The sequence below is a fragment of the Malus sylvestris genome, chromosome 12 (genome assembly GCF_916048215.2).
Source record: "Malus sylvestris chromosome 12, drMalSylv7.2, whole genome shotgun sequence".
Classification (NCBI taxonomy): Eukaryota; Viridiplantae; Streptophyta; class Magnoliopsida; order Rosales; family Rosaceae; genus Malus; species Malus sylvestris.
In genome coordinates this window covers 20,792,276-20,819,856 of record NC_062271.1, presented here as the reverse complement: position 1 = coordinate 20,819,856, position 27,581 = coordinate 20,792,276, and the positions used below count along the sequence as shown (strand labels likewise).

Genomic DNA, 27,581 nt, shown 5'->3' with positions numbered 1-27,581 from the left:
CACAAAACTTACAAGCACAACTGGAGGCCCAAATTTACAACAGCCACAAAACAACTAAGAACCTCCAAAACACCAACAAAAGAAGAGCCCAACCCAAGAGTTGAGCCTAAAACAAAAACACACACACACACAGAAACCTAATCGACTAAATCCTCTGTCGCTGCCAAAGCCTTTCTGCCGACCATGAACCAAGCCCCTTGCAATTGCTGAAGACAAATCACAACCAAGCCCTATAAATAGAAACATAAATAAATTGGAACTATCACAAGACATGCATATATATTCAAATTCAATTTAATTCAACAATAGATTTGAAATTGGAACATAATAGAGGTCAAGATTTAAGAACCTAACAAAATTCCTTCGAGTTTTACAGAAAGAGAGATTGATTTAGAGAAAGTGAGTGAGAGAGACATAGCAAAATCAAGGAGCACTAGATCATTGACCACGATTGCATTCCCATTCCCAATTTCTTGCATGCATTCAGAAATTAAAGCCACACAAAAAAAAAACAAAGAAATTAACTATAAATTGACAGGAAAAAAGACGAGAGAGGATTTTAGTGACCATGGATCAAGATCTGATGATGATGGCGACAGACGGAGCTGATGATGATGGCGATGGACGGAGCTGATGATGATGGTAGCGGAAGGAAGTAGGACGGTGGGAGCGAGTCAGGATGAGAGATATCAACGTCTTAGTGAGAGGAGAGGAGCCAGGAAGAGAGATTGAGGGAAAGGGAAACTGAATAAATGGATAGATGATTATGAATGACTCAGATTAGGACATGCTAGAAACGGGTCAGGCCGGAAGCCTGTTCACTCCTATTTTAAGAACCGCCCCAACCTATGGGTTCTAGACCCATTTGTCCACCCCTAATTACATCCCTAATATTAGATTCAAGGGTACTATATTTAATTTTTCGTCAATTTAAGTCACGTTACTTGTATATGATACACATTTTAGGCGAGATTGGTAATTTTTCATAAAGAAATAGTGTATGGAGTTAACTTTAGACGGTAAATTAGATGTTAGATTCACAGTCTATATGAAATGTTAAGGGCTTATAGGCGATCAAATGACGGTATTACACTCTAAAGTATGTCAAGTGACTTACGTTGACGAAAAATTTGATAAAATAGCTTTGAATGCTATATTAGGGAAGAAATTAGGAACTTATTTTACTGAAAAAATAATTCAATGACCTAATTTTCACTAAAGTAATAGATCATAGACTAAATCAGCACTCATTCATATTATAATAGAAAACAAGAAAAGTTGGGTCATACAGCTAGCAAGCCAGGCTAGGAATATCCTGGGTAGGGTTGTGATTGGCAGCTTGTTAATAAGAAATAGCAATTAATAATGCAAATTTCAATGAAGATTCGTAGGGTTAAGACTCGAGAGTGAGTGAGAAGGGTGTTGAATCTGGAGCATGAGAAGTGATCATGGTTGGCGCAACCTGGCGTTGGGGCCATAATCATGATGAAGAATATGCATAAACCCTTTACAATATTCCCCATGCGAGTTTGTGCCGTCTGCAGTCTGTACACTGTTTTGTTTATATTTTGTATTTTATTTTTGTACGTGACTTCACCTCCCATCATTACTAAACAAGCAGATGATCTTTCTTACCATCTTAATTAATTGCAACATTAAAAAACACTTGTGATTCTTTTTTTTATACAACGATATATTTTATATTAAGGGAAGATAAATGTTCGGCTAAACTACTTAATGGGTAATCTAATTTGATATCAAACTCATCATTCAGAAAATTCGAATCTAAAACCTCTCACTTATAAATGAAGATGAATACCACTTATTGCAACATTGAAAAACAGTTGTGATTCTTATTCAGCCTTAAGAACTTGGGACTTGGATTGTCTGCCCTCCTATTTCGGTGCCCTCTCTGTGCCCTCCTGTTTTATGTGGTCACGGTTAAGCCACGTCAACATTTTATATTATTTTTTTATAAAAATAATAAAACAAAAAAAAAATAGTAATATAAAATGTTGACGTGGCTTAACCGTGACCACACAAACAGGAGGGCACGAGGAGGGCACCGAAATAGAAGAGCAGACAATCCAAGTCCAAGAACTTGATCAAATTCTTGAGGTACACGTCTAATGAAATGACAGCACTTATTCCTTCAAATTTTGCAAGAGATTTTATTTTGTTTTATTTTTTGACAATCGATATTATTATTATTATTATTATTATTATTATTATTATTATTATTATTATTATTATTATTAAGAGAATTCTCATTGTCAAATTTTTGCCCTTTTTTTTCTATTTTGCCCTCACTTTTGATACACATTATTGACAAAAATGAGGGTAAAATAGTAATTGTTGTACCTTTTGACAAAAATGACAACTATATCCCTATTTTTCCTATTTTTATACTTATTTTTCTAATTTTACCCTCACTTTTGATACACAATATTTATATAAGGATGATAAAACAGTAATTACGTAATATTAAAAAAATATGCACTTATTAAGATAAATTATTCACATACATACAAAGTATATGCTCTCTGCTAGTTATTGATGAAACAAACAAATTAACCAAATAAAGAAAAAAAATTGGAATGAAAATGAAACAGAGACTAGTGAAAGATTAGGCGAGCCGAACTATAAATAACGGCTTCGTCAAACTACTATAGACAGTTTCTTGAACAAAAAAACTACTAGAAAACTTCATTTTAATCCTCGGCAAAGATGACTTTTTGATTAAAACCATGAGTAAGATCAAAATCTAATTTTAGTCCCTTGATACATTAATAGCCTCATTTATTAATTATATTTTGATTTTTTAATTATTTATCTTTTTCTTTCTAATTTTTAATGTATTAATTTTATTTCATTATAATTTTTATTTTCATTTCATTCATCGTAATATATTTTGTTGTGAACATTTAAATAAACTAATTTTTGTTATACAATATATTTCGATGTACTTTATCTTCTTCATTTAGGTATATTAAATTCATTATAATACATTTCGGTGCATACATTTAGGTACACACATTTCGGTACATACATTTCGATACAAATATTTAGGTACATTAATTCAATATAATACATTTTCAGTACTAACATTTCGGTGCATACATTTCGGTACACATATTTAGGTACATTAATTTAATATTAATACATTTCGGTGCATATATTTAGGTACATACATTTCGGTACTAACATTTAGGTACATTAATTGAGTCTTTCAAATTTGAAGAATGTTAAATAAAATTAATAGATTAAAAAACTCTTTTTTGGTCAAAAAATAAATTAAAATTTGTGTATTAATAAATTGAAATATTTAATGGGAGACATTAAATAAAATGCACATTAATTATTTTGAATTAAGGACACATTAGGGACTAAAATCAATATTTAATCTAACACCAGGTTTTTTTTAAATTTTAATCTTCTTGAAGGATTAAAGTTCAAAAACCCCAAAAACTACCTTATATACAGAATAATTCTCTTTTCGAAGGTGTAGAATAAGTAAGTGTTCTACCATTAGACCTAGAAGTATGCTATAATATGTGGGTGGTTTCGATACTTCTATGAGAGATTAAGACTCATCTTTGAGATCTCGTAAGAAAGACTCATCTTTGAGATTAAACTGAGCATCTGTTTTAACAAAGCGAAAACTGTTAAAAGTATTAATTTTACATAGGGAAAAGAGTGTACTTTGCATGTGTTTATAAGTAATTGGGTTACTCTTTATATTGTCAGTTGGTTTTATAGTGAAACCTCAACTTTCTCAATAGTATCAAAGCAAATTGACTCATGTGTAAAATCCAATGGTCACACATGCTTTACATCACCAAATTTATCTTATCCATGTGTTAGGCTTGAAAATTATCACATGTGAGGGGGTGTGTGGAGAGTATTAATCCCACATCGAGAAAAGAGACCTTGCATTTGGTTACAGGTAATTGAACTACTCTCCATTTTGCCAATTGATTTTATGGTAGAACCTCAATTTTCTTCAAAACATATGTGCCATGCATTAAACCAAATTATCATTGACACATGACTTACTCGTGTTTTATGTATATAAGAAGTGTAAATTAGGAGGTGTAGAAATAGAACTCATTTCGTGAAAGTCTTACTCGTCTAATTAATGAGATTAAGCTGCGCATATCTATCTAGAAGGTAAAGACTGAATGTCAAACCAAACTCGACACATGACTCATTCACATTGTATGCAACATGAATTGTAAATTTTATAGGGTCCCCTGTAATTTATCATCAACTCATTGGATTTGGAATGGAAGGTTACCAAATCCTAACCTCTCTATTTTTCATGAGTTTTGGGAAGGAATCCTAAGCTATAACAGCATCACCTTGTATCTTTTTAGCTCCGGGATGGTCGATAAGATCTACCCATTTGCTCATTTAGTCAATGACTTGGTTGAAATTTTATTCGGTTAGGCTAATGGAGAGAGGTGACCCATTCTCCCTATTTATTTTCCTTTACAAATACTAATTACCCTTTATGGTTATGGATATTAGAAACTAAGAACCAATATGTATAATTTATGGTGGGACTATTTCAATTTTACTTTAGCTTTTAATTTACACGTTATAATTTGAGTAGTTGACAAGTTTAATTGATTCAAATTTAGGTAGAGCAAATAGAAGATCAAGGGATTAGCTTCAAATGTCTGTTTCTAATTGTTTTTGGAATGACTATAAGCATTTTATGACTACAAAAAACGATTCTGATTATGTTGGACAAAAAAAATTAAAAATGCTTATGAAAAGTCTTTCTAAATCTTTAAAGCACTTTCTAAAAAAGCATATTCTAGTACACCCAAGTGTTTTTTTTTTTTTTTGTAAGCACTTAAATTATAAATAAAACTCCAGTGTGTTTCTAATAAAAACACTTGTAACTAGCTAGAAGTGCTTATTAAAAAGCAAAATCTCAAACGAGTTTTAGAACACTTATAACAATATGGTTTGTACGTAACATGACCATGTCGCAATGCACAAAAGTCGCATTGAAAAACTTCTCGTGCCAACAACTCTTTCACACAAGTTAGATGGGAGATATTGCTGCAACCATGTTAGTTAATACTTGCCTTCCCAAACTTCGTGAAATGCTAACCAGGTCCAGTAGTGCCATGCATGACTTAATTGGAGAAAGTTAGAGTTATATATATGCATGTACATAATGTCGATATGGAGTAGCAATTCTTCATTATGTGGGTTTGTCGCAGTATAAATGAAACTGCATGCATGGTAGAAGTAGTAGCGTAGGACTTTATATTCCATAACCCATGGAGTTAGATGGTAAGTTTATTTATTGTTACCCACTTTGTGAGTCGGTAGTTCCAACCACTTATGGTGGTGAATTCCTTTACATGAAGACTACCATCTACTTTACATTTTTTATTTTTGGGATCATGATGAAATTTTCCAACATAGTTTTGAACTATCTTGTATATTTTAAATTTAAATCACGTGTAATCATATGCAAAAGTATACATGTCAAATTTAGGTGTGTTTGCTTTTGTGTTTTTTTTAGTATACATGTCAATTTTGTGTTTTGAATTTATAGCTCGTTTTACGTTTTTTAGTAATAAGAAAGACTTATATGACTAAAATTATTACAATTTTATGTGTTATTCAACAGTTAGAATTGTTCATCATTTTAGATTATTTTTCACGGGTTTCATGCTAAAAACCAGTTAAATTATAATTGTTTGTAGTTTGATTATCCCAACTTTATCTAACGAAATCGGACAGACTAATCCGTGAAAGTCTTAAATTAGGAGAGTTTATAGCTCGCTTTGATACTATTTGGTACAAATTTATTATAACCATGACATTCAAACTAAAACAAATTTTATAAACCCAAAAAGAAAATAAAATTTAAGGTAAATTACATTTTACTTGTTCAGTTATTGGTGCAATTGCAATTTTATACAACATTTTTAAACATTTTAATCTCATATATTTAGTTACTATTTCATTTCAATTTCATATAAACGTTAGAAAATATATTAAGTTAGCCATTAAGTAATGAAGTGATAACAATGAGTTCAATATCATACTCTTACTCATTATTCAATTTCAATGTCATACATTATCCCAATTTCTATTAGTTTCTTCGTTATCTGCTTATGTACACGTCACAAACCCCACATAATTTGTGTCACGTGAATAAAAACAAATAAAGTAATTTTAATTATAAATGGTCCACCTTCTCCTTCTCCAGCAACCTTTCGACAAGTCCTTCGCGGACGTCTATTTCGGTAAATTTAATTAACATAATTTACTGAGATCTTTGTGGTGTTCTTGAGATGAGAACACTGAAGCTTTTCTAGCTTCTCTCTTCTTCTTCCATTTGTTTTTTCTCATTTCATGAAGTCACAAGTTTTTTTTTGGTCTTCTTAAGCAATGTATGACATTGAAGTGAAATAATAAGCAAATGTATGAGATTGAAATGTTTTAAGGATGTTGTGTGATGTTACAATTGAACACAAACCTGAGAGTAGAAAATGTAATTTACTCAAATATGCTTAGTTGTTGTTTGGCCATGTGCACTAGTACAAAAACATGTTTGCGCGACGGAAACTTGCGCGACGTAGCAAATTTCGTCGCGCAAAGTATGTTTGCGCGACGCTATACAGAACACGTCGCGTAAACTAACTTTGCGCAACGACACTTTGCGCGACGAAGCCTGGCGTCGTGCAAAGCTGTTTTGCGCGACGAAGGTAACCCTACGTCGCACAAAACAGCTTTGCACGACGCCAAGCTTCGTCGCGCAAAGTTTTGGCGCCAAACCAATATGCTTTATGATTTTTTCCTAACTTTGCGCGACGTAGGTGCACCGACGTCGCGCAAAGATGTTTTGCGCGACGTATGTCTTCGTCGCGCAAAGTGTTTTTTTTTTTTTTTTTTTAATTTGCCTTTTTGTTTTCTTTTGGGGTTCTTGCATTGCCTTTTTCTTTTGTGGTATCCACTTGTGTAAATGTTTTAAACTGACAATCGAATTAGTTCATTGTATTCATATAGGATCAAGGAGTGTAGCTGTAAAAAATCATCAAAATCGGAGTTAAAACTACCGTTAAATCGTGATTTTTCGTTTATAACCGTCGAAAAGTTTTGTCCCGTTACTTGATCTCTGAATGTTTGTTTTTTGCGAGTTTTGGCGTATGCAATCTCGAAGCATATAAAAACAAGTTTTACGGTTGGATTGTTGAAACTAGTTTCGTACAATGCGTTTCCCATCAAAACGATACATTCACTAACACTTAGAGTTTATTTATACTTTCATTAAGTGTAACAGAAGATTTGTGGTATCCACTTGTGTAAATATTTTAAATTGACGATCGAATCAATTCCTTGTATTCATATAGGATCCAGGAGTGTAGCTGTAAAAAATCATCAAAATCGGAGTTAAAATAACCGTTAAATCATGATTTTTTTCGTTTATAACCGTCGAAAAGGTTTGTCCCGTTACTTGATATCTGAAGGTTTTTTTTTTTGCTATTTTTGGCGTATACGATCTCGATGCATATAAAAACAAGTTTGACGGTTGGATCGTTGAAACTAGTTTTGTATAATGCGTATCTCATTAAAACGTTAGATTCCCTAACACTTAGATTTTAGTTTTACTTTCATCAAGTATAACAGAAGATTTTGTGGTATCCACTTGTGTAAATATTTTAAATTGACGATCGAATCAGTTCGCTGTATTCATATAGGATCTAGGAGTGTAGCTATAAAAAATCATCAAAATCGGAGTTAAAATAACCGTTAAATCATGATTTTTTCGTTTATAACCGTCGAAATTTTTTGTCCCGTTACTTGATCTCTGAAGGTTTGTTTTTACGATTTTTGGCGTATGCGATCTCAACACATATACAAACAAGTTTGACGGTTGGATCGTTGAAACTAGTTTCGTACAATACGTATCCCATTAAAACAATAGACCCACTAACACTTGAGTTCATTTATACTTTCATTAAGTATAACATAAGATTTTGTGGTATCCACTTGTGTAAATGTTTTAAATTGACGATCGAATTAGTTCATTGTATTCATATAGAGTCAAGGAGTGTAGCCGTAAAAAATCATCAAAATCGGAGTTAAAACTACCGTTAAATCGTGATTTTTTGTTTATATCCATCGAAAATGTTTGTCCCGTTACTTGATCTCTGAATAATTTTTTTTTGCGATTTTTGGCGTATGCGATATTGGAGCATATACAAACAAGTTTGACGGTTGGATCGTTGAAATTAGTTTCGTACAATGCGTATCCCATCGATTTCAATGGTATATATATTTATTAAGTAAATTTAATTTTATTTATTTTGTACATATAACACTTAAAAAATTTAATGGTATGTATATTTATTAAGTAGCTTTAAATTTATTATTGTAGATCGGGTCGGGTTTTTGTTAGAAAAATATATTATTGTGGGTTTTATTTTTAAAAAATTGAATTTGAAAGAAGTAAAAATTACATTTTCAGTATATTTAATAATAATTTTTTTTTTATAAATGCCTTGCGTGACGTCACAATATGATCGTTGCGCAAAATCATATTGCGCGACGTCAAAATGTATACCTGCGTCGCGCCATGTAAAAAATAGGCGCTTTTTTTAAATTTTCGCAGCAAACCGTGCAATTGAAAAACTGTCTCTTCCCTCTCTCTCACTCGGTCTCTCTCTTCTTCCTGTAGCTTCCTCCTCATCCTTGCTCCCCATCGCTCATTTCAGCCGGTCCTCATCCTCCTCATCCTTCCCTCTCACTCATCGCTTCTTTCCATCGCTCATCTCAGCCACTCCCGACTGCAAACCGTGCCATAGATTCATCTCAGAATCAGGTATCTATCTTTTCTTAATTCTTAATTTTTCTTCTTTCTAAGGTCAGAATCAGGCTTTAATGCCTTAAGTTTAAGATTTTGGTATTGTAATTAGATTCAATTTGGAAAGTTAAATTAGAAATTGGGGGTTTTAGTGTTAAATCGAATTTTAGGGTTAGGATTCAATACTGGCGAAGTCCTTCAATGGTATTGGTGGATTCTTCACCCTCTGCAACCAGCCATAGATCTCACACTCTGTAACCAGCTAAGTTTTTGTAAGTTGATTGCAATTTTTTCTTCGTTCCCTTGTATTGGTAAGGTTCTTTTGTGTTGTCTTCGACATGTTGTTTTCATCTGCATCACTTAGTTATATGTGTCGGTGTTCTGTTCAACTTAATTTCTTGGGGTTGTGGTTGTGGATATATTGGAGAAAATTGTGTGTGAAATAAATTACTTGTTTCTGATATTAGGATGCATGGAAGGAAACAATTCCAATATTCTAATTTACACATTGAGATCTTATAATTTATTGTTTGAAGGTTGATGTAAAAAGTGTTTATTTTTTCAATGACTATTTATTTTTCGAATTGGAGGGTTCAGGTGAATTTAGTTTAGGATGATGAACAATAGCATAGCAGGATTAGGACTTTCGTTTTGATGGAGAAAACAGAGAAAGTGGGAAGGTGGTTTTGGTTGAGAGTTTCGATCATGGTTGGTTACATTGTGAACTTTGAGAGAAGATGTATGCTTTTGAGCATTGGAGGAAGTTACTATCAGTTTACAACTGTGATTAGTGTTAAACACTATTTTCTAGCAAATTTCATCTCCTAATGTCTGATTGGTTCTATCAATTTCAGTCCCTTGGATGAGAAAAAGTTATTTGTGAGAAGATGTATTGATCAACGTAGTCTTGTTCTGATCGTAGCAATTTTTTTCTTCTTTCTTATGTTAATTTGTTACTGAGTTTGATATTTGAAATTCATCTGATTTGCATTACATACATGGTCTAGCTGCTCGAGGAGTTCATTATATACATTGGGCAGGACAGAGCCTACATCAGTGAGACCCTTTTCACCTTCATCTTCTTATCTTTTGTATTGGTAAGGTTCTTCTGTGTTGTCATCGACATATTGTTTTCATCTGCATCACTTATCGGTAAGTGGTGGTAATTTCCTTTTTGTCTACACCATTTCATATTTTTAAATATTTTTTTTTTATTTGTTACTTTAATTGAATTGAGATCTGGACTCATGCTGGTATAAACTATATTGTTGTTATTGTGGTTTAATCTTATCCAAAATTGTCCGATTTGGTTACATAAAAATCTTCTGAGCATGCAAAAGCACCCCTTTCTGATCTATAACCCATATAGCCTTTTTTTTAAATATTGTTCTGGGCTTCCTAATACAGAAAGCACCCCTGATTGATTATTATCTTGGGTGACATTGTTTAATTGATTCTTAAGTCTTGACATACAACAACAACAACAACAACAAAGCCTTTTCCCACTAAGTGGGGTCGGCTATATGAATCCTAGAACGCCATTGCGCTCGGTCTTGAGTCTTGACATACATACGCAAATTCCCTTGTTGTTAATATTTGACATGAGCACACTGGGTTTGGTTGTTGAGTTCATATTTTCTCAGATGTTTCATTCCCATCAATGAATTATAGTTTATCATGTGTACTCTGGGTTTTGTTGGTTGAAATGTGCTTTAAAATCATAGTTATGACTTTGGTATCAAGCCTTGACCCACTTGCTGCTAGCTAAAATATTTGATTAACCAGAATGAAGTTACCATCTTATCATCTTATTTTCAAGTGCCTCTATTGTTGTAGTTGTACACTCAAAATTATGGTGATATTGGATTGCTAATTGGATCTGACGATAGTACTAAAGTATGAAATGGCTAATTGGAGATGATGATCATTCAAAGTCTAAAGGATCACAAAATTGACCACCATCGTCTTGTCTGATGTTTGCTACATACACCCATCAACAAGAAAGCACATAAGATAATGAGTACAAAATAGCTCATTACTGTATCCAGATTGGCAGATTCTAGGCAGAAATAGGATGGTCCATCTTGTTTGGGGTTTGTGGAGTGTTCTGAATAGATTTTAAACACTTGGGATTCTTTACAAATGAGTTTCTTTATTTGTGGATGGTCCATCTTAACTCTTACTAGAGTAGTATTTTAGCCGAGTATATATTTTGCATAGTTTATTAACCCTCCAAATCAGGAAAGTAAAGGCAAGTAAAGGCCAAAAGGCGAGGATGCAAGTTTTCAGATCCTGAATGAGGTCCTGGATCAGAAGTTCGGTCGTTGTCATGGCAATGTTGTTCGGTGTATGGGGAAGGCGTGGGTTCATGAGACGGGTGCCTCTTCTTCCAGATCGACCACATGAGAGGTCAATGCCTTGAAGGAGGACGTGACAACCTTAAAAGGTCAGCTTGCGGCCTAGGGTGAGAAGATGAGGGCTATTGTACGGGCCTTACAGATGTCCGGCCTCCAAATCTCGATGCCAACACCTGATCTTGCTCCACCTTTGACCTTCCAGCCACTTCACCCTGCTGATACTAGTAGCTTGAAGACTACTTGTAGTTTTTTCTTTTTTGTTCGGACATCTTGTATGTACATTTTCATATATTTTATAATCAAATACTTTTTTCTTGGTTTATTAATTATTATTTAGAATTTAATTACAATATTTATTAAAAATTAAATAAAATTTTTTTTTGCCCAAAAAAGGGTTTGCGCGACGCAGGTCCTACGTTGCGCAAAACTACTTTGCGCGACGTAGGTTACTTCTTCGTCGCGCAAAGTAGTTTTGCGCGACGCAGGTCCTGCGTCGCGCAAAGCGGGTTTGCGCGACGTAGGTTACTTCTTCGTCGCGCAAACCCTTCTGTCACTGCCTTGCCGCGACGGTTAACGCGCGACGCAGGTTCGTTGCGCTAATTTTTGCGTGACGTTTTTTGGACTTTGCGCGACGAAGGACCTACGTCGCGCAAAGTGTTTTTCCTACTAGTGGTGGCAGAAGTTGGGAGCCACATTAACACAAATATGGAACTCATTGTTAACACATCATCACTTAACTACTAACTTAATAGATTTCCAAATGGTTGTATGAAATTCAAATGAAATAATAACTAAATGTATGAAATTAAAATATTTTAATGATATTGAATGAGGTTGTAGTTGCACGTAAATCTAAAGAAATAAAATGTAGTTTACCCGATTTTTTTTTTTTACCCAATTTATTAAAATTTATATTTTGACCATGCTTTGCTTGCAAGATAAACAAAGCACCTACCATGATATCACGGGATGTTAAATTAGATTATTTGACAAAAAAAAAATTATAATATATGTGGTCCCATGACAAAGCCACGTGCATAGATACATCAAAAGTTCATATGAGATCAGAAAAGAAAAACCTAGCGCACTCAAACAAACATGTTATGTTGTACCCTCTGTTTCTAGTACTAAATTGTCATATCATTCCACCATCCGATCCACATCCAAAACCTAGAGAGAGAGTTTCAATCGATTTATTAGTGTGAAAGTTACAATATCAATCCCTCTCGCTCTCGATGTTGGATCCAATGCACACAAACTCTCTCCCATCTCATCCGTCTTTCCAGTTACACCGAAAAATTACTCCATCTTCTAAAAGACTTTCGAGAAACTCAAGTCTTTCATAGGGTTATGTAGCTAAAACAGTTTCCCATCTTTTCTCTACCTCTAAAAGTGCACATGGCCAAATAAGCAAAGCTCTCACAGAAACACCAGAAAACCCAAACCGATTGGGAATAGGAATACCAGAGCAATGTGAATTCGATCAGTCGATCCTATTTATATCAATCAATACTTCCCGTATATTCTAAATTTCCTTTCTTTCTTCCCACCCACCATTGATTCCGATATCTTCTTTCCGTCTTCTTCTTTGCATGATCGTCGTTCATGGAGTCAAACCTAGTCGACCGGATCTCCGTCCTCAACGTCTCGGATTCACTCAAACAGGACTGGAGCGAGAAACCCACGTCGGAGTTTCAATCCACGCCATCGGATCACGATCATGCGCCTCATGATCATCAACAACAAGAACAGCCCAAGAAACAAGAAACAACTGAGCAGTCCCAGAACATTACACCAGATCACATTAACACCCCGGCAAAACAAGACCGCAAGAAGCCGCCGTTGCCGGAGGAAGATGAATCGTCGACGAACGACAAGGACGTCATGGATGAGGACAACGACGGGTTCAAAACGCCGACGTCTCTGGAACACAAAATCCCGCCGATGACAGTTTGTCCGCCTGCGCCGCGAAAACCCTTTCTAAAGAGAAGGCGGTCGCCGTCGCCTCCGCCCCCGGCTGCTCGCAGAAAGGTTCAGTTTACTCAAGCACAACTGGATGATATTTTCTCCAACTTTTTACTCATCCCGGATGCGCGCGCCAAAATCAAGAAAGCCAGACGATCAGAGTGATTTATTATATTGTTCGATATTCGTTCATCCATATTATTCATGGTAACCCATAATACATAATTAATTTAAATTCTGATCTCTCTCAGCTCCATCTCTTTTGTTATAATTTTTTTGGGTGGGTGAGATAGATCTTGGTTAAAGGGAAGGTGACGTATTAAAGTCGGAAAAAAAAGAAAGATAAAGATTTTATGTTCTTTTGTGCTCGAGGTGTTATTCTCTTCTTCTACTGAAGATAATGAGACTGAAGAAAAAAAAATTATTATGTTTAGTACAAATGAAAGTTTAGTTCTTTCAATATTTTTTTGAGTTGAATTATTTTTTTTTTTTGAATAGTTTATTTCTTTTTTTCTTTCATGTTGCACCTGAATCTGGTGAAGTCACTTCTTTGGATTCCATATTATCATGGTCTCATGGACATATTTCAATTTGTTTCTGAGTGTATTTTCTGTTCAAGTTGAATTTCAATGGATATATCAGCCTATCAGGGAAGAAAAATTGTTTGAACATCGTCATCAAAAACTTTAACGACCGTTTTATATATTTTCTCTTTTGTAAATTTTATTTTCAAAATTTTAATAAATGCATGCACTATGATAATTGATATATTAATTTCTGGGTTTATTTTTCAAACGTTTGTGTTTTTTCTTTCATGGACTATTTTAAGACAAAACATAAGTATGGTATTTATTATTCGAAATAAAGTCTAAAATAATAATAAAATTTACTTAACCCAAATAAGTGTAATTACATTACATATTGTGTTTCTAATTATGCCCCTTCTATTCCATATCAACTGTGCCAACAAAAAAAGAATGTGAGAGAATAGAAATAAGGGATAGAAACCCATAAATTAGTAAGTTACAAGTTAAAACCGATAGGCTATTAGCTTATTGGAGAATTTTTTTTTTAATTATTAAAAAATTGATACATATAGTGTTTCGTATGCGGGAGCCTTGTGCACTGGGTACGACCTTTTTTTAGTGTTTCGTATGTAAAATTATTAAATTTTTTAACGATATATAGAGAATGAAGAATCACAATGATTCCAAATCTAGGATAAGAATCAACAAAGAATTCAATTTGAAGCTTAAAAAAATTAAAGAGCAATGTTGAACACTGTCACATTTGTTAAAAACTAGTCTAACCTTTACCCTCGCCTCGTCGTTTTTATTTATTAATTAGTTATCAATTTCTATTACATATACATCATTCTAATAATTTTCTATGCTGATGTCTCTTTTTTTTTCCTCTCTTTTTCATCAATCTCCAACTAAAGTAAAATTAACATAATAATAAGATAACAATCTTATAAAAAAGGCTATTTGATGTTTCATTTATTTTTAGGGTAAATTACGTTCTACGCCCTCAGATTTCGGTGCAATTGCAACATCATACAACATTTTAAAAACATTTCAATTTCACACAACTGTTACAAAGTCTGTTAAATTAACCGTTAAGTGATGACATGACAAATATGGGGTCCTTATTTGTGTTGACGTGGTTGCCACATTTGTGCCATTTGGTTAAATACTTAATAAACAAAATTTAGAATATTAAAATAATTAATTAAAGAAAAGTAAAAAAAAATCCCCTTCGTCTTCCCCACCAGAGCCCACCCCCTTCTCCCATCCCCCATTAATTTTGCACCTCCATCTAACCCAAAATTCCAAATTCCTCACTAGGGTTCTCGTGGACGCCCTTGTCGACAAGAACCAAGACTCCGACGAGAGCACCGTTGTGCACAGAACTCTCGACTGCCTTCAAGAATTTGATGGAGGTGGAGTGCAGAAGTCTCGCACCGACATCACAGTAGAACCTCGATGTCCCCGTTGCCTAATTTGGACCCCGCCAGCATGACCTGCAACTCGAAGAACTCAATTCTGAACCCAATTCCACCTAGATTTGAACTCGCTACTAACCCATGCGCAAATTGAAGAAAGTCTTCATTATGAGTAATTTTTTGCAAGTTTTGGGTTTAACGAGTTCAAAATTAATGGGGGAAGGGGTGGGTGATGGGGGATGGGAGAAAGGGGTGGGCTCGGGTGGGGAAGACGAAGGGGAATTTGGAATTTTGGGTTAGATGGATGATAGAATTAATGGGGGAAGGGGTGGGTGATGGGGATGGGAGAAGCGGTTGGGCTCGGGTGGGGAAGACGAAGGGGATTTTTTTTTTTTTTTTTTTTGTTTTGTTTTTTACTTTTTTTTTAATTAATTATTTTAATATTCTAAATTTTTTATTAAGTGTTTAGCCACATGGCACAAATGTGGCAGCCACATCAGCACAAATGAGAATCTCATATTTGCCATGTCATCACTTAACGATTAATTTAACAAACTTTGTAACGGTTGTATGAAATTGAAGTAAAATAATAGTAAATGTATGAAATTGAAATGTTTTAAAGATGTTGTATGAGGTTGCAATTGCATCAAAACCTGAGGACCTAAAATGTAATTTACCTTTATTTTTATCATATGATCTTAATATTTTTATTGGTTCTAACTTATCAATTGACAATATGTGGTAAAGCTTGCTTTGACATTTTTTTATCGTTATTTATTGGTAGGCATTTGTTTAGAGATGGGGGAGATGAGAGTTTGTGGGATGCATCAAATTATTCAAATCCCCTTAGCTCGCTAATCTTTTTGCTCCATCTGTTAATAGAATCTTCTCTTAAATCTGTGTATATATGTATAATTAGGATGGATCCGTGACACTATTTTTTTTTACTCAACTTTTAACACAAAAATTGTAAGGTCCACTTCATAATGTATTTCAACGATCCAAACTGTCTATCTTTTAGGTCTTTTCTCAAATATCATGTTTTTCAAAAATCATTCAAATTTGAAACCATATGACTGTTGAATTAAGGTTTTAGGGTTTCTTTGTAAAAACGTATTCATCCATTTTCTTTACTGCAAATAAATATCTTAATGATTTTGATTTATCTAACTTTTTGCAATGATGATTTATAAATGATGTTCTAAAAGATAGATGATTCAGATAATTGAAATACATTACGGAGTAGACCTCACAAAAACTTATAACAAAAGTTTTGTAAAAATAATGGTGTCATGGATCCGTCCTCTCTCTCTCTCTGTCTACACACACAGATTTAAGAGAAGATTCTATGAACAGATGGAGAAAAAAGCATAGCTAGCTAAAGGGAATTGACAATTGGGTTTCCAAGATAGGCAAACATGCTCCTAGTCCCATGATAAACTAGTTTTATAAACTTCTAAGTACCAGTTTAATAGTTAATGAATATAATTAGAATATATAGACGTGGGATCCAGTACTATTGTTTCTCCATGAAAGGCCAGTGATGGATCTGTCTGCTTATTATTTTACAGGTGAATTAATCCAAGCAGACAAAGTGTTTTATAGGTAAGAACATTCTTATTTGATCCACGAGATTTTTACTGTTTGGAATTCGGAAATCTCACCTTTCTAATCATGGGAACTTTAACTCGGTGAAGCACGCCGGGTGGATATCGTTTTTTAAATTTTAGAAAGTTGTTATTGGTATTGTAAAAGAAAATGAGAAATGCAAATATGGTAAGAAGATTCCCCAGATTCATGTTTTTGGCATAATATTTTATAATGTTGGCATGAAAATTGTGTCAAAATGGAGAGTCTCACTTTTAAGAAAGAGTCTCCTTAACATTTATCAAAGAAAATTATCGTGCATTTCTTTTAGTGCAAAAAATAGAATATGAATAAATGCATGATGACTTTTTTATTATAAAAGTTTCCGCTTTATAATCAACAATAATTTTAATGTTTGCTTATTGTGAATTGTGATCATGTTAAATTTGTAGTAACTAGTAATGTGACCTCACCACTTCTATATGCTTAGCACTTAATTGTTAATTTGGTACTTGAATATTTCTCTTAACATAGGAAATTGGGTAAATTATACAAAACTACCTCAATTATTGAGCCAGTCATAGTTTCATACATCTTCTTTAAAAAATATCAATGTCATACATCATCTACGAATTTATTATAATTTCATATCTTCTGTCAGTTGTTTGTCAATTCCTCCATTAAATGCTGATGTGGCTTGAGGCATGACCTTTCTATTAAAAAATTAATTACATATTAACTAAATATTAAAAAATAAAAAATAAAAAAAACCAAACCTACACCCAAATCTTCCCCATCGACCTGTGTCCCCCCTCCCCCAAAACTCACACCCCCACTTTCTTTCAGCATCTCCTGGTTTAGATCTTCGCCTTCTTCACCAAATTCCTCTCCCGCAGAATCAAAATCCAAAACCCTCTTAGCTTCATTGCCATCTTCGCCGCCACCCAAACCATCAAAACTCGAATTCATCTCACCTTCACCGCCCAAACCATCAAAATCGGAATCGATTTCCCCTTCGCCGCCCAACCCATCGGAACCAGAACTCATTCACCTTCACCACTACCCAAGCCGTCAAATCCGGAATTAGAATCCCTTTTGCCACCCAAATGTGACAATCCATCTCGAATTAATATATATTTTATCCTCTTATGTGTGGAATTAATGATTATACCCTCGAGTTGTAGTGACGTGAATGTATGTTTATAGTTTTAAATTATTTTTTTTAGCGGACGTGAGTAAATTATACGCGACGTCACGAGAGCATTGACGTGAGTTAGGGCCGAATTGGGTTCGTAACGAAATGTTACGAATAAACGAATGGGTAAACGGGCTAAGGAAATTGACCAATCACCATATCTCCTATTTTCTTGGGTCCAATTGGAATTGTGGGTTGTTTTGATTTAATTGTTAGCCATATATCTTATGGCCCAATCATGGCCCTATTCCTTCTATTTCTCCCCAAACCCGTGACCACACGCACACACTCACACACATACCCTCACCCTTTCTCTCGATCTTTCTTTCGTCCGTATAGTCCGTACACCCGCACACCCAACCATATTCATCTTGCACATATCGAACTAGTGGAGGTCACTTTCGAGTTCCTTGCAAATTTAGGAACCTAATCATACCCTTAGTTTATAGAAAGGACCTTGGAAACCTGAGAACTTGTGAGCTCCAACGTGGTGCTCTGTTACTCCGTTGTGATCGTGGTTATTTCATGGATTTTAAAAGCTTAAAGGGGTCTTAAAACTACTCCATAGAGGCCTGGGAACAATTTTTGGGAGGATTTGGACGTCGGGATAGGTCAGTTCCACGAGTTGCAGACTTAGCCAAAATATCGAAGAATTTTCTGATAACTTCTCGTCGGTTTTAGGACCCCAAATAGGTATGATTATGTTCTCCTAGTTGAGAGCTTCAACTTCATATAAACCTTGTGAATTTTGGTGTTGAAATGAAGTAGAAACTAAGATTTTAAGGATTTCTAATTTCTGGTGACGCAGCGGTTGCATGCGATGTGCCAGAGAAGAAAGGAGCATATTCCGTCAACTTTGACAGAATATATTGACGGCGTCAGGTAAAGTTAACAGTATATACTATTACTTAACGGAATATTCCATAACACCATTAGGGATTCTGTCTGTGTGCAAGGCACGTGACTGCACGTGGCCGGCGCGTGAGTCATCGGAAAATTATTCTAAAAATATGGGGATGCTCATGGTGTTGAGTAGGCCACGATGGTATATTCAAAAACCTCAATTGAGAAATGTATGAGAAGTTATTATACGGTTTTGATTATGTGCTTAAATTAACATTAAATCAGTGGTTTCACATATAGGCGAAACGTTCCCGGAGAACGAGCGTAGCCAGGCGAGACTCGGGAGTTACGACCCAGCTACATACCAGTGAGTGGGCTTTTGGTTTTCTATATATATATATAATTTTCATTTTCCCAGAAATTTTTTTAAATGAAATTATGTTTCAAATGCCATGTCGATTGCTTTATATATTTTAGTATATGCATTATGCATTAGTATAGATATGCATATTATTGCATGGTGCTGCAGACGCACATGTAAGCTTCAGGTGAGTACATATTGATGATAATGATTGCAGTGTGTATGATTATGTTGAGATATATTTAATGCTTATTATCCTGCATCCCGATGTTAGTGCTCTGCCCGAGGCCAGGGCCTAATCTTCACGTGATCGTTCACCTCTCGCACCACACGCTCACCTTAGATACAAGGCAAGTGCCAGCCTGTTGTACAGATCACATTAAGTGGTTCCGACTCGTAGGTGACTTGCAATACTTCGCACAGCCTTCACGTGACTGTAGCACTTGAGCTTATCTATTTACACCCAGCCTATTATACAGACCACAATAGTGATTCCAACTCGTGTGCAGGAATTGGTTATGAGTTATAGGTCCAGCCGTACAAGTCACGTTAGGTGACTCTGGTTGATATATCATTTTATATTGATTTACATCACCTGGCTTACATAGTTATTATTGAGATACTTGACATGACACATACTTTGGTTTTCATTGTTTTCGAGCTTGATTTCCATATACATATATTTTTATTTTCTGGGATATACGGGTTTTACGGAGAGGGGTTATATGTTTTGAAAGTGAAATGGTTTTCAAAAGTTTTATTTTTTCCCACTCACATTTTCTGTTTTGCACCCATCCAGGTTTTAGATATAAGTTCGTGTTGGTAGCTCACGAGGACTCTACAGCGGTTCTGACGGACATCCATCTATGTAGGCTTTCTTTCATATCATGTATAATTAGTATTTAGCCTACTGGACTGCACCTTGGTACATACGCTTTGATTATGTGTATCTACACTCTAGCACTTCCACTCGTACTTATATACCGGTCTAGTGTAAGTTAGTTAGTTTGGTTTTTATTTACTCACACTATCTTATCACCTTCACTTCCATACGGCGCACATGGCTACGTCACCCTCACGTGACGGCTAACATGTCTCGATTTAGGTCGGGGTGTGTCAGTTTGGTATCAGAGCCAAGTTCGGCAGTCCTGCATATTTTGTGAGTATTCTAATTATTTTGAGGTCTTATGTCAGAACTATACCGCCTCGTAGAGAGCTACGTACTTCCTCCGAATCTAACTTTCCTGATATTGGCCAATTTGGTGAGGCCATTGCTAATGCCATTCAGTATTCTTTGCGCCCTCCCTAAAAGGCTCCCCTGGAGACAGTTTATAATTTAAAGTTGAATAATTTTGTTGGTACTAAGGGGTCCGAGGGAGCTGAACGTTGGCTTAATCATGTCGAGAAAACTTATCGAGTGATGCAGAGGCAGGGGAATTTCCCTGATGATAGATGGGTAAAGACGACTACTTGGTTTTTAGGTGAAGAGGATGCATCCTGGTGGATGCAGTAATCTTTTCAGTTGTCACCAGAAGAAGTCGTAGACTGGGAGGTTTTTAAGCAGCTATTTCAGAAGAGATTTGTACCTCAAGAGTATATAGATTATAAGAAGCAAGAATTCACGCATCTAAAGCAAGGGAAAATGTAAGCTAATGAGTACTATAAGAAGTTTACTGATTTGTCTCGATATTGTCTGGAGATTACTAAGAATCATGCTGAGATGCTTTGACGATTTAAGTGGGGTACTCGAAAGAAGTAGTGTTCAATGGCGACCACGACTCCCTGTTCTACATATCAGGAGTTTTATGAAATTTTACTGCGGGTTGAGGATTCTGAAAACTTGCCCAGTGAGAGTGAGGAAGAGGAATGAAAAGATAATAATCAGAAGAAAAACAATAATAAAGATAAAGATCAGTCATCACAGGAACCTCGCAAGATGCAGAGTTTTAAAAGAAGTGGTACTAGTTTTGGTTCTTCTAGTGGGGGTTCAAATTCCACGACGTCACAGAGAGGTGACTGTTCAGGCATTTCTCGCTTCCAGGGACAAAGAGGTTTTAGTGGTTATGGTGGTCCATTCTGCCGCAGGTGTAATAGTCGACACTTTGGGGAGTGCAAGCAAGGTAATATAGGATGTTTTGTTTGTGGTCAGACGGGACACCAGGCTATTTAATGCCCACAAAGTTAGCAGAAGCCTCAGCCATTTGCCTTGCCACCACCAGTTCCTATTCAGTATATTCCCGGGCCTAGTGGTTATACTCATAAGGGTTATGGTGGAGCATATCATTATCAAGGTGATATAGCTCCATATTCTGGAGGACAATATCAGTACTCGCACGATTAGTATCATCATAGTGGGTATGCTCAGTACTCAGGAGGTTATATGCCATATCCACCATATCTAGGTGGTGGATCACAGTGGTATCTCGAATGGCAGTCCTAGAATGTTGAGGTTGCTTCTAGCAGTGCAGAATCATCGAGGCAGCCTAACTAGCTTGGTCAGGGATGAGGTACTCAAGGACGTGGAAATCAAGGTAACAGGGGTCATGAAGGATGGCAGCAGCCACATGGCCGTGTTCACCATATCACCTTACATGATGCTCAGAACAACCCAGATCTGAATATGGGTACTTTAAATATTCTTGGCCATTTTGCTATGGTATTAATTGATTTTGGTGCCACACACTCTGTTATTTCTCATATGTTTGCTCAGAAGACACAACCCTAACCCACACCTCTCGATTATGAGTTAGAGTTTTCGATGCCTAGAGGTGAGACATGTTATGTTAGCTGGGTATATCAAGGACGTCCTGCTCTGGTGGAGGACATCGTTATGCTAGCTAATCTTGTTCCATTAGATATTATTGACTTCGATGTTATTCTAGGCATGGATTGGTTACACTACAATTGTGCCAAGATGGATTGTTATGAGAAGACAGTCACTTTTCATCTGCTGAGCTTGCCTGTGGTTATATTTGTGGGTGTACGTAATAAATTACGGCACGACATCATTTCTGCCGTGAGGGCCAAACGGCTATTGAAGAAAGGTTGTCAGGGTTATTTGGCTCACGTGGTATTGAATGAGGATACTTCTATCCGTGTGAAAGATGTTCGAGTAGTTAGGCATTTCCCTGAAGTTTTCCCTGATGATTTACCTAGATTACCATCAGATAAAGAAATAAAGTTCACTATTGATCTACTTCTAGGTAAAGATCCTATTTCCTTAACTCCCTATCGACTGACTCCTGCGGAATTGAGGGAATTGAAAACTCAGTTGCAGGAATTGGTTGATAAAGGTTTTATTCAGCCTAGTTTCACCTTAGGGAGCTCCAGTTTTATTTGTACAGAAGAAAGACGGGACTTTGAGGATGTGTATTGACTATCGACAGCTAAATTGAGTAACAATTAAAAACAGTTATCCGTTGCCGCGTATAGATGATTTATTTGACCAGCTTCGAAATGCGTGCATGTTTTCCAAGATTGATTTGAGGTATATGTATTATTAATTGAAGATCAAAAGTGAAGATATTCCTAAGATGGCTTTCAGGACGTAATATGGTTATTACGAATTCCTTGTGATGCCATTCGGGTTATCAAATGCACCTGCAACTTTTATGGATTTAATGAATCAAGTATTTAAGCCATACCTGGACAGGTTTGTCATCATCTTCATTGATGATATTTTGGTGTATTCTAAGTCTAAAGCAGAGCACACTTGACATCTTACTTTGGTTTTGAAGAAATTGAGGAGCACCAATTATATGCTAAGTTTAGCAAATGCCAGTTTTGGTTAGATCAAGTGGCATTCTTGGGGCATGTAATATCAGCCCAGGGCATTCAGGTGGACCCACATAAAATAGTTGCAGTTGAAAACTAGGAGCAGCCACAAACCGTCACTGAGGTACGGGGTTTTCTGGGCTTAGAATGTTATTGTCGACAGTTTGTTAAAGATTTTTCAACTATAGCTTTACCACTGACGAGGTTGACTAGAAAATATGTTAGATTCGAGTGGGACGATGATTGTGAACAGAGTTTCCAGTAGCTAAAGTATTGTCTCACTCACACACCTGTTTTGGCGCTTCCAGACGATAATGGTAATTTTGAGGTTTACAGTGATGCTTCCTTAAATGGCTTAGGCTGCATATTAATGCAGCATGGTAGGGTAATTGCATATGCCTCGCGACAGTTAAAGCCACACGAGATGAACTACCCTACCCATGATCTCGAGCTAGCAGCCATCATTTTGTCCCTGAAGATTTGGAGACATTAATTGTATGGAGAAAAGTGCAAGTTTTTCACAGATCATAAAAGCCTTCAATACCCATTTACCCAAAAAGATCTTAACCTTCGACAGCGGAGATGGATAGAATTACTCAATGATTATGATTGCACGATTGAGTTGAGTATTATTCGGGTCGTGCAAATGTGGTAGCAGATGCACTTAGCAGGAAATCTCAAGGCTGTATTAATGCTTTTTATGCTTGCCATATCCATCTTCTCACAGAATTGAGATCTACTGGAGTTGATTTGGGAATGATAGATCGGGAAGAAGCTTTACTTACTAGTTTCTAGATCAGACCGATTTTAATTGATCGTGTAATAGAAGCTCAAGCGGAGGATGAGGAATCCCAAGAATTAGCAGAGGCAATGTCACGAGGGAAGAAGAAAGATCTCAGAATTCAGGAATCTGATGACATGCTTATGCAGGGAAGTTGAATGTACGTGCCAAATATTACAGAATTAAAGAAAGATATTCTTGATGAAGCACATATATCAGCCTATGCGATGCATCCTGGGAGTACCAAAATGTATCGCATTATTCGACCTTTCTACTATTGGCCTGGCATGAAAATAGAGATTGCTGAATATGTGAGTCGATGTGCGATTTGTCGGCAAGTTAAAGTTGAGAGGAAGAAACCTTTTGGATTGATGTAGTCAATTCCCGTTCTCCAGTGGAAATGGGAAAATATTATTATGGATTTCGTGTACAAGCTTCCTCGTACGCGAAATGGTTACGATGGCATCTGGGTGATAGTGGATCGGCTTACTAAGTCAGCACACTTTATACCAGTTCGAGAGAACTATTCTTTAAGTCGATTAGCTGAGTTATTTATAGCAGGGATTGTTAAATACCATGGGGTTCCGGTTAGTATTACTTCTAATCGGGATCATAGGTTCACTTCTAAGTTTTGGGTGGCATTTTAGGAAACTCTTGGTTCAAGATTGCATTATAGTACGGCGTATTATCCACAGACAGACAAACAATCCGAGAGAACCATCCATGTCACATCCCAGCCTAGGCCCCTACCACATCTCTGGCTCGACTCCACCGTAGCATGATATTGTCCACTTTGGGCCCTAACCACGCCCTCACAGTTTTGTTTCTAGGAATTCACACGAGAACTTCCCAGTGAGTCACCCATCATGGGATTTCTCTCGCATGAACTCGCTTAACTTCAGAGTTCCAATGGAACCCGAAGCTAGTGAGTTCCCAAAAGGCCTCGTGCTAGATAGAAATAGGAATATACATACAAGGCTTACAAGATCCACTCCCCTAGGCAATGTGGGATGTTACAATCCAAACATTAGAAGATATGTTAAGATCTTTAGTGCTACAGTTTGGAGACGCTTGGCATAAGCGTTTAGATTTGATGGAGTTTGCCTATAATAACAGCTACCATTCTAGTATTTGTATGTCACCTTTCAAGGCACTCTATGGTAAATCCTGTCGTACTTCTTTATGTTGGTCAGAAGTTAGTGAAAGGGTGTTAGTGAGCCCAGAGATTATTGATGAGACTACTCAGAATATTCAGGTAATTAAAGCTAACCTAAAAGCGGCCCAGGATCGATAGAAGAGCCTTGCTGATAAACACGCCACTGGGTGTATAAAGTTAGAGATTAGGTATTTTTGAAGCTATCTCTATGGAAATGTGTTGTGCGGTTTGGTAAGAAAGGTAAGTTAAGTCCTCGCTACATTGGACTATACCAGATCACCGAGCGAGTCGGTGAAGTCGCCTACAAACTTAAGTTACCTCCAGAATTATCACGGGTCCACGATGTCTTTCATGTTTCTATGCTTCGTCATTATGTCTCTGATCCATCACAGGTGATACCTCTTCAGCCACTAGAAATTAATCCAGATTTGACATATGATGAAGAACCAATGACGATCTTGGATTGGAAAGATAAGGTTCTTAGGAATAAAATTGTGCGCATGGTGAAAGTTTTGTGGATGAACCATTCAATGGAAGAGGCTACTTGGGAGACGGAAGATCATATGCGAGATTTATATCCCCGTTTGTTCTATGGATATTGATATGTTGTATGTTGATATACAGAAATTTCGGGGACAAAAATTTATTAAAGGGGGTAGGTTATGACGACACGTCCCGAATTAATATATATTTTACCTCGAATATGTGGAATTGATGATTATACCCTCAAGTCGTAGTGACGTGAATGTATGTTTATAGTTTTAAATTATTTTTTTAGCGGACGTGAGTAAATTATACGCGACGTCACGAGAGCGTTGACGTGAGTTAGGGCTGAATTGGGTTCATAACGAAATGTTACGAATAAACGAATAGGTAAACGGGCTAAGTAAATTGACTAATCACCATATCTCCTATTTTCTTGGGTCCAATTGGAATTGTGGGTTGTTTTGATTTAATTGTTAGCCTTATATCTTATGGCCTAATCAGGGCCATATCCCTTCTATTTCTCCCCAAACCCGTGACCACATGCGCGCGTGCACACACACACACACGTACATACCCTCGCCCTTTCTCTTGATCTTTATTTCGTCCATACAGTCCGTACACCCACACACCCAACCATCTTCATCTTGCACATATTGAACTAGTGGAGGTCACTTTCGAGTTCCTTGCAAATTCAAGAACCTAATCATACCCTTAGTTTAGAGAAATGACCTTGGAAACCCGGGAACTCGCGAGCTTCGACGTGGTGTTCTGTTGCTTCGTTGTGATCATGGTTATTTCATGGAGTTTTAAAGCTTAAGGGAGTTTTAAAACTACTCCATAAAGACCTGGGAACAATTTTTGGGAGGATTTGGACGTCGGGATAGGTCAGTTCCACGAGTTGCAGACTTAGCCGGAATATCGAAAAAAATTCCAATAATTTCTCGTTGGTTTTAGGACCCCAAATAGGTATGATTATGTTCTCCTAGTTGAGAGCTTCAATTTCATATAAAATTTGTGAATTTTGGTGTTGAAATGAAATATAAACTAAGATTTTAAGGATTTCCAGTTTTCAGTGACGCAGCGGCGGTCGATGATGGATCCCGATGATGTGTCAGAGAAGAAAGAAGCATATTCCGTCAACTTTGACGAAATATACTGACAGCGTCAGGTAAAGTTAATGGTATATACTACTATTTAACGGAATATTCCCTAACGTCGTTAGGGATTCCGTCCGTGTGCAAGGCACGTGCCTGCACGTGAGGGCGCATGGGTCATCGGAAAATTATTCTAAAAATATGGGGATGCTCATGGTGTTGAGTAGGCCATGATGGTATATTCAAACACCCTAATTAAGCAACGTATGAGAAGTTATTATACGGTTTTGATTATCTGCTTAAATTAACGTTAAATTAGTGGTTTCACATATAGGCGAGACGTTCCCAGATGACGAGTGTAGCTAGGCGAGACTCAGGGGTTATATATATATATATATATATATATATATATATACGTATATATGATTTACATTTTCCCAAAAATGGTTTTAAATAAAATTATGTTTTAAATGTCATGTCAATTGCATTATATTTTAGTATATGCATTAGTATAGATATGCATATTATGGCATAGTGATGCGGATGCATAGGTAAGCTTCACGTGAGTACATATTGATGATAATGATTCCGTGTGTATGATTATGTTGAGATATATTTAGTGCTCATTATCTTGCACCTTGGTGTTAGTGCTCCGCCCGAGGCCAGGGCCTAGCCTTCACGTGATAGTTCACCTCCCGCACCACATGCTCATCTTGGATCCAAGGCAGGTGCCAGCCTATCGTACAAACCACATTAGGTGGTTCTGACTCGTATGTGACTTGCAATACTTCGCACAGCCTTCACGTGACCGTAGCACTTGAGTGTATCTATTTACACCTAGCCTGTTGTACAGACCACAATAGTGGTTCCGACTCGTGTGCAGGAATTAATTATGAGCTATAGGTCTAGCCGTACAGGTCATGTTAGGTGACTCTGGTTGATATATCATTTTATATTGATTTACATCACCTGGCTTACATAGTTATTATTGAGATACTTGACATGGCACATACTTTGGTTTTCATTAATCTCGAGCCTGATTTCCATATACATATATATTGTTATTTTTTGGGAAATTATACAGGTTTTACGGAGAGGGGTTATATGTTTTGAAAATGAAATGGTTTTAAAAAGTTTTATTTTTGCCTACTCACATTTTCTGTTTTGCACCCCTCCAGGTTCTAGATAGAAGTTCGTGTTG

General features: G+C 36.2%; 2 long non-coding RNA genes and 1 pseudogene across 2 annotated transcripts; 2 read left to right on the top strand and 1 right to left on the bottom strand.

The window, feature by feature from the left end:
• On the bottom strand, positions 1-784 carry LOC126593796 (uncharacterized). Its single transcript, XR_007613028.1, has 2 exons — positions 568-784; positions 1-230 (listed from the first exon to the last, which is right to left on the bottom strand). It is a non-coding gene; the product is annotated as an uncharacterized LOC126593796 (long non-coding RNA).
• A 7,881-nt stretch (positions 785-8,665) lies between these two features.
• LOC126594314 (uncharacterized) lies at positions 8,666-11,537 on the top strand. Its single transcript, XR_007613207.1, has 2 exons — positions 8,666-8,854; positions 11,078-11,537. It is a non-coding gene; the product is annotated as an uncharacterized LOC126594314 (long non-coding RNA).
• Positions 11,538-12,311: 774 nt separating this feature from the next.
• On the top strand, positions 12,312-13,620 carry LOC126591749 (uncharacterized; annotated as a pseudogene).
• Positions 13,621-27,581: the final 13,961 nt, after the last annotated feature.